This window comes from Tamandua tetradactyla, chromosome 7 (genome assembly GCF_023851605.1).
Source record: "Tamandua tetradactyla isolate mTamTet1 chromosome 7, mTamTet1.pri, whole genome shotgun sequence".
In the NCBI taxonomy this organism is placed as follows: Eukaryota; Metazoa; Chordata; class Mammalia; order Pilosa; family Myrmecophagidae; genus Tamandua; species Tamandua tetradactyla.
In genome coordinates, this window is record NC_135333.1 from 125,478,680 (window position 1) to 125,497,675 (window position 18,996).

An 18,996-nucleotide genomic window follows, 5' to 3' on the forward strand; every position below is an offset into this window, starting at 1 on the left:
GTAACACAAATTTAGTACCTTATAGTTCTACAAGTCAGAAATCTGGTGGACTTGGTTGGTTCTCTGCCTAGAGACCCTCAAGGCTGAAATCAAGGTGTAGGGTTGTTTTTCTCTGGAGGCTTTAGGGGAGAATCCATTTCCTTGCTCATTCAATGTGTTGGCAGAATTCAGTTCCTGGAGGATATAGGTCTGAGGTCCCTGTTTCCTTACTGGCTACGGGGCATTTCCTCCTTCTAGAGGCTGCCTGTATTTCTTGTCTTATGGTCCCTTTCCTACATCTTCTAATCTAGGAAGGTCGGGTTGAATCCTTTTCATTCTTCAAATCTCTCTTGTCTCTTCTTCTGTTTCATCTGTCTGATAAATTGTTCTGCCTTCCTCTTCCACTTTTAAGTCCATGAAACTACTACAGTGGGCCCACTGGATAATCTAGGATAATCTCCCTATTTTAAGGTTCATAATTGTAATTCCATCTGCAAAGTTCCTCTTGCCATGTGTTCTAGTTTGCTAGCTGCCGGAATGCAACACACCAGAGACGGATTGGCTTTTTTTTTTTTTTTTTTTTTTAAAGAGAGAGGGAGGAAGGGAAGGAAAGACAGAGAGAAGGAAGGAAGGATGGAAGGAAGGAAGAAAGGGAAACATCTTCTTGTTTTTATTGTATTTTGTTTGTTTGTTTGTTTTTTACATGGGCTGGGGCCGGGAATCGAACCGAGGTCCTCCGGCATGGCAGGCAAGCACTTTGCCCGCTAAGCCACCGCGGCCCGCCCGGATTGGCTTTTAATAAAAGGGGATTTATTTTGTTGGTTCTTCAGAGGAAAGGCAGCTAACTTTCCACTGAGGCTCTTTTCTTACATGGAAGGCACAGGATGGTCTCTGCTGGTCTTCTCTCCAGGCCCCTGGGTTCCAACAACTTTCCCCGGGGTGACTGCTCCAAAGGCCTGGGCTGAGCTGCAAGTGCTGAGATGAGGAATGCCGAGCTGCTTACAGTGCTACGTTGCAATCTCCCATTTAAGCACCAGCCGATTAAGTCAGACGTCACTCATTGCAGCAGACATGCCTCCTAGCTGACTGCAGATGTAATTGGCAACAGATGAGGTTCACGCACCATTGGCTTATGTCCTCAGCAACAAGACTAGGTATGCTCACCTGGCCAAGTTGACAACTGAATCTAACTAACACACCATGTAATGCAACATATGCAGGTATAACACTAGGGGCAAAGCTCATGGGGCCAAAATTTTGCCTGCTACATGTGGGGATGGTTATTTGGGTTCCTTTGTAGACTAGTGTCTTTGGGAACCTCAGTGATGATCTCTTTGGTCTATTTTGGTGCAGAAGGATCAAACTCAAGGGCCTGAACAAGGAGTAACAGCAGTGGTGCTCACCATAAACTAAGAACCACAGTCTCCTCTATTATTAGGCCTTGTAAGCCAGGATTCTTATATGACCCAACAGATAGGGGATTCTGAAAAATGCCTATTATTGGATTTCTGTCTGAACTTGGAATGCTGGAGTATGTAGTAGGCAGTAGAAACTTTCAGTAACAAATCATAATAATAAATACAAAGTGTTAGCTGGCTAAAAAGAAGATGTATTATTGTAGACAATGAGAAGTGCAAAGGTAGGATGGCTAAAGCATTGGTTAACCCTATAGCTCAAGAATGCCATTGAGAACCCTGATTCTTCTCATGTCTCTGCCATCTTCAGCTCTTTGGTCTTATCAGGCATGGTTCTCTCATGATTGCAGGTTGCTGCTCTGGTTTCAGGCATGACATTTAGACACGTCTGTAACCAGCAGAGAAGAGGTTCTTTCCTTCTATGTCTTTTTTTAAAGATAGAAGAAATGTTTCCCAGCAGCTTCCCTGTGTGGCTCAGTTTAAAACTGCATCCCAGGCCCCTTCCCTGTCTAGTTACTGAGAGGTGTTCTTTTACAACCACTTGGAATTCACTTACTTGGGTTGGGGCTGTGTTGTAGAAGGGTGGAAAACTGGAAGAAATCAGGGTTTGTTAGGAAGGGGGAACATTGGAGTGGCTGTAGGGCAGGTCACCAACAATATCTGTCACAGGGAGATGGCCAGTTTTTTTGACTTAGGAAAATGATGAATGTGAGATTTATTACATGCGAGTTTTATGCAGGTTCAGTGACTGCCTTAATCGTCATACTGCCGTGAGTTAGTAGAACTATTCAGAGTTTGCACAGTAGGGAAACAGAAGGGCAAGGACTTGGACCCAGGTCTTCTGACTCAAATCAACATCTCTTTCTACTATTCCACAATTGTATTATAATCAATCATTGTTTATACCAACATTGCACCATTATTCTTTAACTGCACATTTTTATTTAAGGCACAAAACATGCCTACTTCTAAGGCAGCTATTATAGTTTTACCTAGGTCTGCAACAGAAATATTAAATTAATTAGAAAGAAGGTAAATTTCTCCCTGTCTCTTACACTGTATGTTCACATGAGAAGAGATAACTGCAGAAAAGGAGAGAGTCAAGAAATATGAAGGTCTTTGGCTTGGCATCCAGTGGTACATTGATTTTTAAATTTTCCAGTTCAACCTCAAGAAGCTTTTTTTAAAAGAAGAAAAGGTAAAAATAAAATTCAAAATTGCATTAAGAAACATCCTTGAATGTATGAAAATAAAATTACAAGTAAGTGGATTTTTCTGAACTTTTTGCCTCAAATCACATCTGACTGAGAAGAAATGTTTTAATATAAAATATAATTGAAACAATAAGACACTGAGAACAGAGTTTAAATAAGAAAGGTCATTTTCATGTAAAACAGTAATCGCAGAAGCAAGTCAGTATATTTTGACAAGATTAAATAATTTTGTATGGAATTTTTATATGGACTGTACAATGCATCAAAGTATCCAAATCACTGAACATTTGTTAGGAACCCATTGCACCTGGAAATTGAACCAGGCTACCTCTGCATATAAAAGTAGAGAAAGCACTAAACAGGCCAAAGGAAATGACTCCTTTATCCCAGCCCCCTGCCTTCTGTTAGTCTTATGTGAAGCTTTTAAGGAATAGTTAACTGCACATCTGCTCGACAGGTTTCCTTTTGTCCTGGAGCTCACCATCCCATTCTGTCCCACTGAGCATGTTTATTTGAAAGTCTGAGCAGATTCCAGAGGAAGCGCAGATGCATTTATTTAACTAGCTGCTTGCGTCTTTGCAATTGCCTTTTCAAAATTAGGCAACACTTCCGGGCTGCACATCATGGATAGTGATGTTCACTTATAGAAAGTGTTGAATGACGGATAATGTAACAGCTGCAAAGAGTGTTTGGCGGAAGAGGAAATAGTCTAGACTTAACTCCCTTGCATGCATGGCCGGGTCACGATCATATTTTGGCATGATGAGGTCAGAAAGTCTTGTATTAGCCAAAATGCTCACTAACATCTCACAGAAAGCTAACTTCTGGCAGCCTATTGTGTTTTTAAGAGCTGGCACAGACCTTTGTTTTTTCCCTTTTGAAGGTCATTTTCTGAATTGATAGGTTTCTAATTGTGCAGTGGCCCGGATAATGCATTTCAGTGAAAATCAAGAGTTTGTACTTTTTAAATCTATTTGATTATCTAGCATTATATGTACCAATTGTGAAGATTCCTTTCCTTCCCCAAACTGGCAGCATCTATTAGGATAAACATATGAAATTGCTCATGTTTGACAATTTTGCCCCCCAAAAGGGCATTTTTATGTGGTGATTTCACTTAACTTCATTAACAAGTACTTTAAGTTCCTACTGAAGCACTATGCTAAGTGCTTAAGTTATAAGGATGAATGGAATAGAAACGGATTTTGTCCTCACAAAGCTTACAGTCTAGAGGGGTGACAGGCAATCAACCACTGCTCTGATGGGGAAAGAATAGTTACCGTAGGAATTCAGAGCAAGGGAATCTAATCCATTCTAGAGAGGTCAGAGAAATCTTCCTAGAGGAATGAAAGCTAAGTCAAATCGGAAGGATGAGTAAGAGTTAGGTTAGTGAGTGGGGGCAGGGATGAAGAGGTTCCAGGCAAAGGAAACAGCATTGTGAGCTCGGGGGTCGGGAGGGGGGACGGGCAAATGCAGTGAGTGATGTGACAGAGGTATGGCTACAGCAAAGAGTGGAGGGGCGCTGGGAGGGCACGAGGCTCTGGTAATGCTGTAGGAAAAAGATTTATGAGAAGCTACTGGGTAGGGGAGTGATACTTGATAAAAAGTCGACATGGCTACTGAGTGGAGAATAGGACAGAATCTAGAAAAACATTAGGAGGTTGTTCCTGGAATCCCCGCAGTGAATGATGGTCGCCTGAACCATCAGGAAGGTGAACACCGGGATGAAAGGTGGAAGACTCTTAGAGACGTTTAGGAGGCAAATTGGCAGGCCTTGATGATTGGGAAGGAGGGGAGGGACAGAGAGACGGCAGGGAGGAGTGGTCTCCGAATGTGGATCTCTTAGGACGCTGGACTTTTCACTGGCCACAACAATTTCACTTTAATGACCTAATGGGCTGCAGTACCACAGTTTGCCAGCAGGTGCTGCTCTCTAACATCTCCTGAATTCTTGCTTAAAAATTCTGAATAGAAGCTTTCAGGCTATATAACGATAATAATATAGTTTTAGTTCTTTGGCTTTAGCGATTCAAAAAGGTGTGTATAGAGCTAATGTAAGATTGAGGGACGCCAGCAGAGTTTTGTTATCTAAAACCTGATAATTCGAGGTTCCGTTTATAGCTCCATCCTGTGGACATGGCAAGACTTGGGACTCTACTCATGCCTGTTGTTCTGCTTAGACAATGCCTCGGCTTGAATTCAGTAAAGACAGCTGACACAGAAATGTACAAACATCACTAAAGTTGATTTTAGAACATTTTTAGCATCACGAAGAGAAACCCTATATCCTTTATCATCTCCCCACTTCCTCCAGTCCTAAGCAACCATTAATCTACTTTCTGTCTCTAAGATTTCCAATTCTGAACATTTCATATAAATTGAGTCATGTAGTAAGTAGTCTCTTATGATTGGCTTCTTTCACTTAGCATAATCTTTTAAAGATTCATCCATGTTGTCGCATGTTTCAGTACTTCATTTTTATGGCTGAATAATATCGCACTGCCTACATATACCATATTTTGCTTGTTTATTCATTGGTTGATTGGCATTTGGGTTGTTTCTACCATCTGTCTACTGTGCATAGTATTGTCATGAACATTTGTGTATAAAGTTTTGTTTGAACACCTCTTTTCATTTCTTTTGGGTCCTTGCTTAGAAGTGGAATTGCTGGGTCATACGGTAACTCCCTGTTTAGCATTTTGATGAGCTGCCAAAGCAGTGCACCGTTTTAGTCCTACCAGCAATGTATGAGCATTCTGGTGTCTTCCATTTTTTACCAACACCCGCTATTGCCCATTTTTGTTTTTGTTTGTAGCTAATCTAGTGTGTGTGAAGTGGAGCATCAATATGGTTTTGATTTGAATTTCCCTAATCACTAATGGATGTTCAGCATCTTTTCATGTGCTTTTTGGCCATTTGTTTATTGTTATAGTTTTCAAGGGTTGCTATGACAAATACCACACATCTTGTTGCCTTAAACAGCAGGAATTTATTGTCTCACAGCTTTGGAGCCTAGAAGTTCAAAATCAAGGTATTGGTGGACCATGCTTTGTCCAAAGCCTGTAGAGTTCTGGCAATGGCTGGCAGGAAATCAGTCTCTGCCTTGGTCACATGGTTACTCCTTTAGTCTCCTCTTGTGGCTTCTACTCCTGATTTCAGTTATCTGGATCTCTGTCCAGATTTCTTCTCCTTGTAAAGACCCCATCATATTCAATTAATGCCCACCCTCATTCAATTTGACCTCATCTAAATAGGACCTTTAAAGATCCTTTTTATAAATGAGTCCACATCCACAGGACTGGGGTTAAGACTTGATCGTATCTTTGTGGGGGGCATGATGCAATCTACCACATATATCTTCTTTGGAAAAATGTCTGTTCAAGTCTTTTGCCAACTTTTCATTTGGGTTGTTTATCTTTTTGTTGTTTGGTTGAATGAGCTCTTTATATATTCTGGATTCTGAACTTTATCAAACACATGATTTGCAAATTTTCTCCCATTCTGTGGGTTGTCTTTTCACTTTCTTAATCATTTCCTTTGTTGCACAAAGTTTTTAATTTTGATGAAGTGTAAATTGTCTATTAATTATGCAGAAAACAAAGGTACATAGAAAGTATCAAAAGAGATAAAAGTTGCACTTTTGAAAAGATTAGTAAAATTGACAAACCTCTGGAAAGAGTGATCAAAAAAAGGAGAGAAGGCACAGTAGAAATTATTTGGAATGATAAAAGAGATCATAAGCATGGGTAATGTGGAGATTAAAAAGAAAATTTAAAATTATAATTAACAACCTTTTGCCTGTAAGTGGGCACATTTCTTGAAAAATACAAGTTCCCAAAATACTCTCTTGAAGAGATAGAAAATCTAAATGATCTTGTAATGATTCAAGAAACTTAACCAATAGTTAAGGCTTTCTTTTGAAGAAAGCACCACCCCAGATGGCTTCACTGGCAAATTCTACTAAATATTCAAATAAAAGATAACTAATTATATTCAAACTTTCTCATAGAATAGAAAAAGAGGGAATATTCCCAGATCATTTTATGAGGCTTGTCCACCTTAACACTTCTGAGGGAAGCCATCTCTGGCTCTCAGGGGTTCTGTGCAGTTGGTGACAGCTGAGGTGGCGCTGCAGAACAATGCTTTGCTTACTGAGGGGCGCTCTGGTGTTGGTGCTTCTAGTGCCAAAAATCTTAGGGGGCTGAAGCTGTTTGCTTCAGGAAGAAGCAGGAGAAATACCAACTGGAGCTAGAAAACAGCGAGTCCCTATTTGCCTTCCAGTCTCCTGTCAGTACTTCTCATTGGTAAAATCTAAAAAGAAACCAGCATCTGAGAAATTTAGCATTAAGATTTCCAGCCCTAGCATCACAGAATAGTGTATGAAAGGATGAGCATGGGCTAAGAGATAAGAGGTAAATAACTGGCATAGTTTGTAATGATGAATTGTTAAAAGCATTCAATTTAAAAGGCAAGGCTGCACACTATCACCACTTCTATTTGCCTTTGTACTAGCTTCTTAACCAGTGTAAAAAGCCAAGAAAAAGAAATGAATTAGAGGTTTTAAAGGTTTTAAAGGTTGAAGGAAAATTGTAATTATTTTCAAATGATGTGATTGTCTAACTCCGAAGATTCCATAGACAAATTACTAGAATTAATAAAAGAGTTTGTCAGATTTAAGACTATTTTACAAAAATCAAATGCATGCATATGTATCAACAGCAGACTTAAAAAAATAAAATCTTAACACCTAATATTTACAATAGTCCCAAAATAAAGGGCAGCTTGGTATAAAGCTAATAATAGATGTGTGAGGTCTTAAACAGGAAATGGTAAAACTTTATTGAAAGATAATAAAAGAATTAGAGCCATATCATTTTCTAAGATAAGAAGATTTAGCATCATTAAGAAGTAATTGATGCCCAACTTGATAAAAAGATTCTATAAAATTCCAGTAAACCTAGAAAGGCTTTTCTTGAAACTTGACAAACTTACTTTGAAATTTAAATTGAGAAGCAAAGAACCAAGAATAGCCAATATATTTCTCAAGAAGAATAAGGTTGGGGGACTGACCCTACTACAAAACTTATTTTGCAGCTTATAACATTTAGACAGTGTGTCATTGGTGCATGGATAGATTCAAAAAGGCCAATAAAACAGAACAGAAAGCCTAGAAACAGACGTGTCCATATAGGAAAGATATAACTGAAATGGTATATTTCAGATCAGTAGTGAAAAGTAGAGTACTTAATAGAAAGTTCTGGGAAAATTGGCTGTCCTTATGGGTAAAAAGATGGATTTCTACTCATACCATGTACAAAAATCAATTCTAGAAAGATTAAGGACTTAAATACTAAAAGGAAAAGTTTAAAACTTTTAGAAAAAAGTGTTGGAGAATATCTTTATGTCCTCAGGTTGGAAAAGCCTTTTAAACAATAATCAAAGAGCATGAACCGTAAAGGAAAAGACTGATAAGTTCAACTACATTAAAAATAATGTTTGTGAGCCGAGCCGCCCGCCCTCCTTCTCCGCTCTCTTTCTCCGCCGGCCCGCCGCGCGGCGCCCACGCCCCGCAGCAGCCGAGCCGCCCGCCCTCCTTCTCCCCCCTCCTCCCCCTCCTGCTCCGGCTGCTCTCCAACCACCACGGTGCCCTCTTCCCCCACCTTCACTGTGCTCCTCCGCCACCAGCCTCGACAGCCTTGCCGCCCTCACCTTTCCTCCTCCAGAACAGCTACTGGGGGAGTGGAGATAATACAGAGCAGCTCCCGGAGCCACGAGGGAGATCAAAGGGACAGCGTACCCCATCCTGGAACGGCTGACTATCTGGGAGAACCAGCTCCGGTGAGATCACCAAGGGGCACGGGCTTTCCTGGGTGGGACGGCAAGCGACCGGAGTCCCTCCCTTCCACCTTCCCGGGCCAGCTGGTAGAATTGGACAGGCAGTCCCCTTAGGCCGCGGCGGCTGGTGCCCCCACCACACGAGGCCCCCCGGAACAACTGAGATAGTTGGGTCGGAAATCCCCAGACTGTGGAGAACAGTGACCGGGGGATCCCTTCCAAACACGTGACTGCCCCGTCGGCTGGGAACAGTGCACTCTCCCGGGCTGCGACAGCTGGCGCCCTCCTGCCACGCTTGGTGCCCCGGGCCGACTGGCTAATTTGGCCGGACGCTCTCCTGTGCTGCGACGGCCGGCGACCCTCCCCGCGTTTGGAACCCCGGGCCGGCTGGCATTCTTCCAAGACGCTTCGGCTGCCGAACCTCCCCTACGGCGAGAGTTTTCCAGAGCTGAGGGACCCACAGCAACTTTCGCTGGTGGAACCCACAGACAGGCGTGTGCCACGAGCGCCACCTACTGGGCAGGATAGGAAGAACAGAATCCAGAGATTGCACAGAAAAATCTTTCAACCTGTGGGGTCGAACACCTGGGGAAATCTGACTAAATGCCCAGACGCCAGCAGAAGATAACGGATCACGCTCAGAAAATTGAACACATGGCCCAGTCAAACGAAGAAACCAATAGTTCAAATGAGATACAGGAGCTGAAACAACTAATGCTGAATATACGAACAGAAATGGAAAACCTCTTCAAAAACGAAATCGATAAATTGAGGGAGGACATGAAGAAGACATGGGCTGAACATAAAGAAGAAATAGAAAAACTGAAAAAACAAATCACAGAACTTATGGAAGTGAAAGATAAAGTAGAAAAGATGGAAAAAACAATGGATACCTACAACGACAGATTTAAAGAAACAGAAGATAGAATTAGTGATTTGGAGGATGAAACATCTGAATTCCAAAAAGAAACAGAAACTATCCGGAAAAGAATGGAAAAATTTGAACAAGGTATCAGGGAACTCAAGGACAATGTGAACCGTACAAATATACGTGTAGTGGGTATCCCAGAAGGAGAAGAGAAGGGAAAAGGAGGAGAAAAACTAATGGAAGAAATTATCACTGAAAATTTCCCAACTCTTATGAAAGACCTAAAATTACAGATCCAAGAAGTGCAGCGCACCCCAAAGAGATTAGACACAAATAGGCGTTCCCCAAGACACTTACTAGTTAGAATGTCAGAGGTCAAAGAGAAAGAGAGGATCTTGAAGGCAGCGAGAGAAAAACAATCCGTCACATACAAGGGAAACCCAATAAGACTATGTGTAGATTTCTCAGCAGAAACCATGGAAGCTAGAAGACAGTGGGATGATATATTTAAGTTACTAAAAGAGAAAAACTGCCAGCCAAGACTCCTATATCCAGCAAAATTGTCCTTCAAAAATGAGGGAGAAATTAAAACATTCTCAGACAAAAAGTCACTAAGAGAATTTGTGACCAAGAGACCAGCTCTACAAGAAATACTAAAGGAAACACTACAGTCAGATACAAAAAGACAGAAGAGAGAGACATGGAGAAAAGTGTAGAAAGAAGGAAAGTCAAATATGATATATATAATACAAAAGGCAAAATGGTAGAGGAAAATATTATCCAAACAGTAATAACTCTAAATGTCAATGGACTGAATTCCCCAATTAAAAGACATAGACTGGCAGAATGGATTAAAAAACAGGATCCTTCTATATGCTGTCTACAGGAAACACATCTTAGACCCAAAGATAAATATAGGTTGAAAGTGAAAGGTTGGGAAAAGATATTTCATGCAAACAACAACCAGAAAAGAGCAGGAGTGGCTATACTAATATCTAACAAATTAGACTTCAAATGTAAAACAGTTAAAAGAGACAAAGAAGGACACTATATACTATTAAAAGGAACAATTAAGCAAGAAGACATAACAATCATAAATATTTACGCACCGAACCAGAATGCCCCAAAATACGTGAGGAATACACTGCAAACACTGAAGAGGGAAATAGACACATCTACCATAATAGTTGGAGACTTCAATTCACCACTCTCATCAATGGACAGAACATCTACACAGAGGATCAATAAAGAAATAGAGAACCTGAATATTACTATAAATGAACTTGACTTAACAGACATTTATAGGACATTACATCCCACAACAGCAGGATACACCTTTTTTTCAAGTGCTCATGGATCATTCTCAAAGATAGACCATATGCTGGGTCACAAAGCAAGTCTTAACAAATTTAAAAATATTGAAATCATACACAACACTTTCTCGGATCATAAAGGAATGAAGTTGGAAATCAATAATAGGCAGAGTGCCAGAAAATTCATAAATACATGGAGGCTCAACAACACACTCTTAAACAACAAGTGGGTCAAAGAAGAAATTGCAAGAGAAATTAGTAAATACCTAGAGGCAAATGAAAATGAAGACACAACATATCAAAACTTATGGGACGCAGCAAAGGCAGTGCTAAGAGGGAAATTTATTGCCCTAAATGCCTTTATCAGAAAAGAAGAAAAGGCAAAAATGCAGGAATTAACTGTCCACTTGGAAGAACTGGAGAAAGAACAGCAAACTAATCCCAAAGCAAGCAAAAGGAAAGAAATAACAAAGATTAGAGCACAAATAAATGAAATTGAAAACATGAAAACAATAGAGAAAATCAATAAGACCAGAAGTTGGTTCTATGAGAAAATCAACAAGATTGATGGGCCCTTAGCAAGATTGACAAAAAGAAGAAGAGAGAGGATGCAAATAAATAAGATTAGAAATGGAAGAGGAGACATAACTACTGACCTCACAGAAATAAAGGAGGTGATAACAGGATACTATGAACAACTTTACGCTAATAAATACAATAATTTAGAAGAAATGGACAGGTTCCTGGAAAGACATGAACAACCAACTTTGACTCAAGAAGAAATAGACGACCTCAACAAACCAATCACAAGTAAAGAGATTGAATTAGTTATTCAAAAGCTCCCTAAAAAGAAAAGTCCAGGACCAGACGGCTTCACATGTGAATTCTACCAAACGTTCCAGAAAGAATTAGTACCTACTCTCCTCAAACTCTTCAACATAATCGAAGTGGAGGGAAAACTACCTAATTCATTCTATGAAGCCAACATCACCCTCATACCAAAACCAGGCAAAGATATTACAAAAAAAGAAAACTACAGACCAATCTCTCTAATGAATACAGATGCAAAAATCCTCAATAAAATTCTAGCAAATCGTATCCAACAACACATTAAAAGAATTATACATCATGACCAAGTAGGATTCATCCCAGGTATGCAAGGATGGTTCAACATAAGAAAATCAATTAATGTAATACACCATATCAACAAATCAAAGCAGAAAAATCACATGATCATCTCAATTGATGCAGAGAAGGCATTTGACAAGATTCAACATCCTTTCCTGTTGAAAACACTTCAAAAGATAGGAATACAAGGGAACTTCCTTAAAATGATAGAGGGAATATATGAAAAACCCACAGCTAATATCATCCTCAATGGGGAAAAATTGAAAACTTTCCCCCTAAGATCAGGAACAAGACAAGGATGTCCACTATCACCACTATTATTCAACATTGTGTTGGAAGTTCTAGCCAGAGCAATTAGGCAAGAAAAAGAAATACAAGGCATCAAAATTGGAAAGGAAGAAGTAAAACTATCACTGTTTGCAGACGATATGATACTATATGTAGAAAACCCAGAAAAATCCACAACAAAATTACTAGCGCTAATAAATGAGTACAGCAAAGTAGCAGGCTACAAGATCAACATTCAAAAATCTGTAGCTTTTCTATACACTAGTAATGAACAAGCTGAGGCGGAAATCAAGAAACGAATCCCATTTACAATCACAACTAAAAGAATAAAATACCTAGGAATAAATTTAACCAAAGAGACAAAAAACCTATATAAAGAAAACTACAAAAAACTGTTAAAAGAAATCACAGAAGACCTAAATAGATGGAAGGACATACCGTGTTCATGGATTGGAAGACTAAATATAGTTAAGATGTCAATCCTACCTAAATTGATTTACAGATTCAATGCAATACCAATCAAAATCCCAACAACTTATTTTTCAGAAATAGAAAAACCAATAAGCAAATTTATCTGGAAGGGCAGGGTACCCCGAATTGCTAAAAACATCTTGAGGAAAAAAAACGAAGCTGGAGGTCTCGCGCTGCCTGACTTTAAGGTATATTATGAAGCCACAGTGGTCAAAACAGCATGGTATTGGCATAAAGATAGATATATCGACCAATGGAATCGAATAGAGTGCTCAGATATAGACCCTCTCATCTATGGACATTTGATCTTTGATAAGGCAGTCAAGCCAACTCACCTGGGACAGAACAGTCTCTTCAATAAATGGTGTCTAGAGAACTGGATATCCATATGCAAAAGAATGAAAGAAGACTCATCTCTCACACCCTATACAAAAGTTAACTCAAAATGGATCAAAGATCTAAACATTAGGTCTAAGACCATAAAACAGTTAGAGGAAAATGTTGGGAGATATCTTATGGATCTTACAACTGGAGGGGGTTTTATGGACCTTAAACCTAAAGCAAGAACACTGAAGAAGGAAATAAATAAATGGGAGCTCCTCAAAATTAAACACTTTTGTGCATCAGAGAACTTCATCAAGAAAGTAGAAAGACAGCCTACACAATGGGAGACAATATTTGGAAACGACATATCAGATAAAGGTCTAGTATCCAGAATTTATAAAGAGATTATTCAACTCAACAACAAAAAGACAGCCAACCCAATTACAAAATGGGAAAAAGACTTGAACAGACACCTACCAGAAGAGGAAATACGGATGGCCAAGAGGCACATGAAGAGATGCTCAATGTCCCTGGCCATTAGAGAAATGCAAATCAAAACCACAATGAGATATCATCTCACACCCACCAGAATGGCCATTATCAACAAAACAGAAAATGACAAGTGCTGGAGAGGATGCGGAGAAAGAGGCACACTTATCCACTGTTGGTGGGAATGTCAAAGGGTGCAACCACTGTGGAAGGCAGTTTGGCGGTTCCTCAAAAAGCTGAATATAGAATTGCCATACGACCCAGCAATACCATTGCTAGGTATCTACTCAAAGGACTTAAGGGCAAAGACACAAACGGACATTTGCACACCAATGTTTATAGCAGCGTTATTTACAATTGCAAAGAGATGGAAACAGCCAAAATCTCCATCAACAGAAGAGTGGCTAAACAAACTGTGGTATATACATACGATGGAATATTATGCAGCTTTAAGACAAGATAAACTTATGAACCATGTAATAACATGGATGGACCTAGAGAATATTATGCTGAGTGAATCCAGCCAAAAACTAAAGGACAAATACTGTATGGTCCCACTGATGTGAACGGACATTCGAGAATAAACTTGAAATATGTCATTGGTAACAGAGTTCAGCAGGAGTTAGAAACATGGTAAGACAATGGGTAATTGAAGCTGAAGGGATACAGACTGTGCAACAGGACTAGATACAAAAACTCAAAAATGGACAGCACAATAATACCTAATTGTAAAGTAATCATGTTAAAACACTGAATGAAGCTGCATCTGAGCTATAGGGTTTTTTTTGTTTTTGTTTGCTTGTTGGTTTGTTTGTTGTTGTTGTTTTTTACTATTACTACTACTTTTATTTCTTTTCTTTATATTAACATTTTATATCTTTTTCTGTTGTGTTGCTAGTTCCTCTAAACCGATGCAAATGTACTAAGAAACAATGATCATGCATCTATGTGATGATGTTAAGAATTACTGAGTGCATATGTAGAATGGTATGATTTCTAAATGTTGTGTTAATTTCTTTTTTTTTTTCTTTCCGTTAATAAAAAAAAAAATGTTTGTTCATCAAAAGGTATGATAAATAACATGAAAAAATAATTTCAAGAATATATAGGGACATTTTAGAATTCCTAAAATAATAAGAAAAAGACAAAAAGATGACCTAGCTAATTCAGTGGTTCTTAAGTGTCTGTGGTAAACCTCTATAGGTGACTGATTGTGCAGATCTTTAGGCTTTTGAAACAAAGCTCTGCCATCTTCTCCAGATAAATCATTGTCCTTTTGGTTTGCTAGGGATTAGAGATTGAACACTGACCATGGGCCACCAAGTTTCCAAGTGAGCAGAGGTGTCTGTCATGAACAGCATGAGAAAGAGGCCACACTTCTGCTGTCTCTGTGATTTTTTTCTCTGATAAGCACGATCTTGTGTGTGTGTACGTGTTTGTGTTTCCTTCCATCGTGATTGTAGCAGAGGCCTCTGTGTCTCTTCCCAAACCGTGTGGGAATCGAGAAATAGGATGTGGTGGCTCAGATCGGCACCACAGGTCATGTATTCCTTAAAACTAGCAGTTGGGGTGGTGGCTACCCAATTCCCCCACTCCCTGATCATGGCAGCTGGAACTCTTCTGGTGGACCAGTTTTGTGGCATTGTTCTGGGAGTTGTTTCTGGAAGATCAGTGCTTCGGTTCTAGTCTGTTAGGAAGCAGATGTCTAGATGGAATTACATGTGCAAGACATTTATCGGGGTGGGGGGGGGTGGGAAATGCCTATAAAGAATGTAGGCAGAGGGAACAGGAGTGGACAGCAAAAGCTTCAGCTGGAGGTGAGGGGTAACGACGCTGGCCTGATACCTGTGCGAGGAGAGAGGGAAGGAAGAGCCTTCAGTGAAACTCAGAGGAGGCCTTGACCAGGCTGATGGGAGGCCCCGAGCAGACTCCCAATAGAGAAATCCTTTATTGGGTAGGGTTACCCTGGCTCTACGCTTCTCCGGCTGGTAACAACCTGGAAAGTGCATGATCTCAGGGGGACACTGCTGTGGATCTCAGAAGTGGCGGCTGGAGGCTGTCAGCCAACTCCCTTCCCTGGGGGCAAGTTCTTTCTCAAAGACAGCTCTGAGCAGCACACTTCCATAGCTGCCCTTTTTCAGTTTGGAGGCTTCTCCTCCTATCTTTCCAATGATTACATATTTTTAGAGTATCTAAATTCTGTTTTATGTCACCTTCTGCTTCAACTAGCTGGAATAGTTTCCGTAATTAGCTGTTTAGCCTTGGTCAGCACGACCCCCGAGCTCAGCAGGTGGAATATTGTAGATGATTGATAAATACTTTTTACATGAATGAATTTCAGTGGGAGGTGGCTGGAGGTTTTTTAAGAACGGGATATTTAATATTTAATGGTTGATTGCATAACAATTCTTTTAGCAAAACTGGATCGACTCATAGGAGCATGTTTGGGGCTGATGTGCAGGAATAAAGGATGGGCAGCAAAGGGCAGTGTGGCTGCCCCCATCCATCTCCTGGCTGAGGGTTGTGTCCAGGCAGCAGGAGGAGTAATGGTCCAGGGCTTCCAGGCTGTGAGTGACAGCTGCTCCTGGCACGGAGAAGCAGCTGCAGCTTGAATTCCACTCAGGAGCTGATGAGGGAAAGAATATACCCGAGGGACGTTGCCTTAGAATGGGCGGGTGGGTTGTGGGCAGAGACTGATATTGGGTTTATATAAAAACCAATAAATTCCATATATATTTGTGTAGGTCTTTCTCAGAGATTTTAAAAACCAGTCATAGGAGCTGCCTCATTTTCTCCCTCCTGCTGCCATCTCAAGGGGTCTTGGGTTCTTTATTACAGCTGAGTAGCTCCCTTATATGGAAGGATTAGGGCAATCACCCCAATTCAGTGAACTTTTGGGAAAGCTTGGTCTATTTATAAAAACCAACTATTTCCTGAGAACTACATTTGTTAAACTTTGAACTCTACCCTCAAATTCCCAGAGGATGCTGAATATAATAATAAGTATATCTGAAAGAGGTAGATGCCAATGAAGTTTTGCTGAAAGATTCCTGAGCCAGGGTGAAAACACACTTAAAATTCTGAGACTTAAAAAAAAAATTTAGTCAGCATTTCTTTAAAAAACACTCACTTTTTTTTCACTGAGAAGGACTGCAAGAAACTTCGGTGAAAGTGGCAATTTGTCCTGGTACTAAACACTTAAGAACAAGAGCAGTAATTGAAGTTTCTCCTCAACCATGTCTTAGGCCAAGGAGTAGAGTGTTTCCAAAGTGTTTAATATCCCAATTGAAGAGCTGCTGGTTCTCACTTGAAAGGGAGGGCAAATTTAAACCAGTATCTAATTCTTAACATTCCTTTTTTGTTTTCCTCACTATAACCAGTACTCCCCACTGATCAGTGCTTGTTCATTATTGTGTCTAGTTGCAATAATTCAGGGAGTGCACCCTCTATACAAATACATTTAATTTAAACATTTGGGAAGATGCCATTAATATACTTCAAGAAAAGTATAAAACATGTTCTTTTGACCCACCGATAATTTATTAATTTTTAATTTTGAAATAATTACAAAATCCCAGGAAGTTGCAAAAATAATAGTTTCCTGTCCTCTTTACTTATCTTCCTCCCATCTATTTAAGTAACATTGTATATAACCCTAGTACAATATCAAAACCAGGAAACTGACATTGGTACAATAATAATACACTTTGAGGTGTGTTCCGATAAGAAATTTTTTTCAAAGTGCAGTGAAAGAATAAAAACAAAAACTGTTCAGGGTTTGGTTAATTATATATGAGTTTCACAATTTTGTTCCATGTCGAAATAAAGATTTTTCTCTAAGAGTTAATTTATGAACCGAGGTTAAAAATACATCAAAGCTGGCGTTATTTTTTGGGCTGTAGATAGGATTGGCACTGTCTGATTCTTTTCCAGGAGATTGATTTGTAATTCAGTTGTACAAGTCTGGATTCTGGGTGTCCAGTTAAAAAATGGCAAAGGCCTACTTTCCTTTTGTTAGAATGCAAAAAGAAACAGCCTATCTGAGGTAAGGTCACCTTCCTTTCCCTTAAAATTCAGGGAACATATTGATGTAGTGACTTCATGGAAACATACAACGCAGTCAACAGGAATGCCAAAAAGTATTTTTAGGGCCTTCTACCTCACAAAGAAATTCAGTTAAATGAAACTACATCATAATAGGTTGTCTGCGCTTAGAAGCCAGTGTGGAGTTTTTTACTGCTTGGCATATGAATTATTTTCTTTTGTGATAGCAAAAGAAAACTTGGCAATTTTGACATGTTAACAATGCTTCTTATAGTGGTTTAAACATCACTGCGTGTAGGAACATTCTTGAGAACTCTTTCTTGCATGATTTTGAAATTCAGAATTATTTCTTTAGAGTCATAATTCATGAGAACAGGCAGAAATTTTGGAGGTCATTTGGGCTACCTAGTCATGTTACACATGAGGGAAACAAGGCCCAGAGAGGCGAAATAATTTACTCAAGGTCACCCAGCTAGCCATGGAATGGGGACCAGAGCTGTGCTTTGTACTCACTGAGCCAGAATTTGGGACAAATGAAGTAAGCTGTGTGAGGTTACAGAGAGTGTGGTCCTTTCCAGGACCTGCAAGAAGGCTTTCAAGTTCCATGAGGGCTGGGCCACATCTTTCCGGTCCCAGGGAACACTGGTTCCAGTGCTCTGTCTCTCCAGTGTTCATTTAAGCATCACCCACCCAGATGGTGCATGTGGCATGAAGGAGTCTTTTATTATGACTCTACTGTAGGATTTATGTTGGGGAGCCACGGGAGATGAGACTGAAAAGGCTGTCTGGGACACACACCATCGTGCACTTTGTGTACACACCATGCTAAAGAGTTTGAATTTTATGTTGATGGGATATGACAGCCCTGGAGACTTTTAAGTAGTTGAGGACCACAATGAAATGCCCATTTTAAAAAGATGGTTCAGCAGCAGTTGAAAGGTGCACAGCTGGAAGCTGATGGGTCTGGAGGCAGAGACACCCCATAGGACAGCTATTGTGGAAATGAAGGGCACAATGACAAGTTTCTGAACTGAGGCAGTGTCATGGCAGATGGAGTCTTTGCAGTGGATTTGAAAGATGCTTTAGTAGGTGGAATTGGTCCGAGTGATCCAATTGCAGGGGAAGAGATTGTGAGAGTAAAGGCTGACTCCTTTGTTTCCCGTGTGGGTATCATGCTTGGTGGTGTTTTATTTGCTGAGTAAGGAATAAAGAAGGTAGGCAGGCTTTCCAGGTGAAGTTTAGGAGACTGATTTTGGAGATTAGGGACGGAAGTCTGGAGCTCAGGGGTCAAGTCCTGTCCCCCTAAGGATGAGATAGTACAGCAGAAGTTCACAAGTTTAATATGTCTTCTATGGAAAATTCTTTTCCTTCTTTAAATACAATCCTCTGTCTATACAATATAAACCTCAGTGTGTTGCTGGCATTAAAAAGAAAGTTCCTCAGTTTGCTGTATCTTTGCCGCATTGATGAAAAGTGCTTCTGATGGTTTCAAAATCTAAAGCTTAACATCAAGTTCTCTTCATGCTCTATCCACACTTGTTTGGAGAAGAGGCTGAGCTTTGCGGGAAGGAAAGTGAGAGGTTGTTTCCAGGTTTCTGCTGTTACAAATAATGCAGCAATGAACATTT

The 18,996-nt window shown here is 40.1% G+C and overlaps 1 long non-coding RNA gene across 2 annotated transcripts in view; it reads left to right on the plus strand.

Annotated features, from left to right (window-relative positions):
* The window catches only part of LOC143690131 (uncharacterized), a 176,639-nt gene that overhangs the window by 22,775 nt on the left and 134,868 nt on the right, over positions 1 to 18,996 (plus strand). The window lies entirely within an intron of this gene.